The sequence below is a fragment of the Nycticebus coucang genome, chromosome 4, assembly GCF_027406575.1.
Source record: "Nycticebus coucang isolate mNycCou1 chromosome 4, mNycCou1.pri, whole genome shotgun sequence".
In the NCBI taxonomy this organism is placed as follows: domain Eukaryota; kingdom Metazoa; phylum Chordata; class Mammalia; order Primates; family Lorisidae; genus Nycticebus; species Nycticebus coucang.
In genome coordinates this window covers 108648919-108650814 of record NC_069783.1, presented here as the reverse complement: position 1 = coordinate 108650814, position 1896 = coordinate 108648919, and the positions used below count along the sequence as shown (strand labels likewise).

At 44.2% G+C, this 1896-nt stretch overlaps 1 pseudogene across 1 annotated transcript; it reads right to left on the bottom strand.

Annotated features, from left to right (window-relative positions):
• Positions 1 to 248: 248 nt before the first annotated feature.
• LOC128583976 (eukaryotic peptide chain release factor subunit 1-like) lies at positions 249 to 1624 on the bottom strand (annotated as a pseudogene). The gene has a single exon (XR_008379604.1). The product of XR_008379604.1 is annotated as a eukaryotic peptide chain release factor subunit 1-like (transcript).
• Between the last annotated feature and the right edge of the window lie 272 nt (positions 1625 to 1896).

The window sequence follows — 1896 nt, the reverse complement described above, 5'->3', positions numbered from 1 at the left end:
TAACTCTTGGGCTTACGGGATTCTCTTGCCTCAGCCTCCCGAGCAGCTGGGACTACAGGCGCCCGCCACAACGCCCGGATGAAAAAATCATTTTTTCATAAAATACAAGAGCAACCAATTTCACCATCGAGTAAAAGTAAAAAGTGGAATTCTTTTTTTAAATTAGTCCAAAGTCGCATTTAGGAACTTAGTTGTAGGTTGCTGCGCTGACACCATAACAAACCAATGTGTAGGGTTGGGTTTGGTTTTGTTTCGGTTTTCTTTTCAATATCCAATGCTCATGGATTAAGTTCTGGAAATGTTCCAATTGTAAGGCAGGGATCTGTTTGGATTCCACCAAAGGTATGCTCCTTGGGTTGGATGCTGGAGGGTGAGGCACGTTTTGCCGGACCCATGTCGACTACCTAGTAGTCATCAAAGTCAAAAAATTCATCGTCTCCTCCTTGGTATTCCATTCCCTGGAAATCTACTCAGTACCGCAAGATACCTCCAATTCCACCAAATCCTTTCACAAATTGGGATCCTTCTTGTGACTTATCTGTGACAATTTCCAATGTAGCTCCAAATTTTTTGTAATTGTTAGCAAACCATTCCAACAGGGGCATGCTCTCAATAAGCTCATGTTCCTGGCCTGACTCTTTGTCTGTGAAATGAGATTTATCCTTTTCTTGTTCTGGAGTTAGAGAATTTTCTCCTCTTCTGTGCCTTGGGAATGAAGAACGAATCTCATTGTATCCAGATTTTCATAGACTATTAGAATCTCTACAGCTCCCATTTCCAAAGCCTTTAGTGTATCTTCAACGCCAAAGAAGTACTTGCCGGTGTCCTGGCTGATTTCATCAAAGTATCGTCCTATTAATTTCTTCTCTTGAATAAATTTCACGCTGGAGAGGACTTCAGTGGATAACTCAATAGCTTGGTTGAATCCATTTTCACCACCATAGGATATATCAACTAATTTTAAAACTTTTGATCGCAACCTCTGATCAAACATATCAGATTGACTTAGTTCAGTTTTAAAGTCAGCTGATCCAGCTAAAACAAGACCAGCCACATTCACTTTGTCCTCAGAAATAAACAGCTGCACAGCAGTCTCTGCTACTTTCCGAACATAGTTATGTTGCTTTTCCATTCTTAAACGGGCAAAACGCAAGGCTGACTGACCTCCTCTACAGTGTTTCTTTGGGAGATCCACAGTGAATTTGTGTAAGACTTCTCTTGTGTTTCCTTGGAGAGTGCCAAAAAGTGCACCACTACCATCTATTACAATGAATCCAAACTTGCTATCATGGGAAAGTAGTGCCGTAAGAGCCTCTGTATGGAATTTGTTGTCACACAAATACAATGATGTACTAATTGGTTTGAAAGGTTCAAAGTCAAGTTTGACTTTCTTTTCTTTTCCTTCTTCTGTTACAATTGTTCCACAGTAACCAACCAGACCATTTGGAGGTACTTTGTTATAAAGTTGGAGTCTCTGTTGCACAGATGTAATGGCTTCCAGGACTGAAAGGCAGTTAACTCGTGACTTAATGTTAGATGTACTTCCAAACTCATCTGCTAACATATTTGCCACTGGTGAAATCTGGTCTTTGGGAGCAATGATCAATGATATCATGCTGGTGCCATTGCCCCAAGAGGGGAAAAGACCCCTTTCTCGGGCTGGCCACGCCGACCCTCGCCCCTAGGTCGGGGGCTACTACCCAGAGGTCCAGAAGGCGGGAGTTGGCCAGTGCCTGGTTCTCCTCATCCGGCCATGCGGTGCGGGGTGGTCATCCTGAGGGGTCCGGGAATAGAGAGGGCATGGGGGTGGGAGGTGGGGGCAGGTGCAGCGCTCACCCGCAGGCCGCCTCCAAGCTCTTAATGAGCTTTTTGACCTTCCAGATCTCCAGGGTCCCG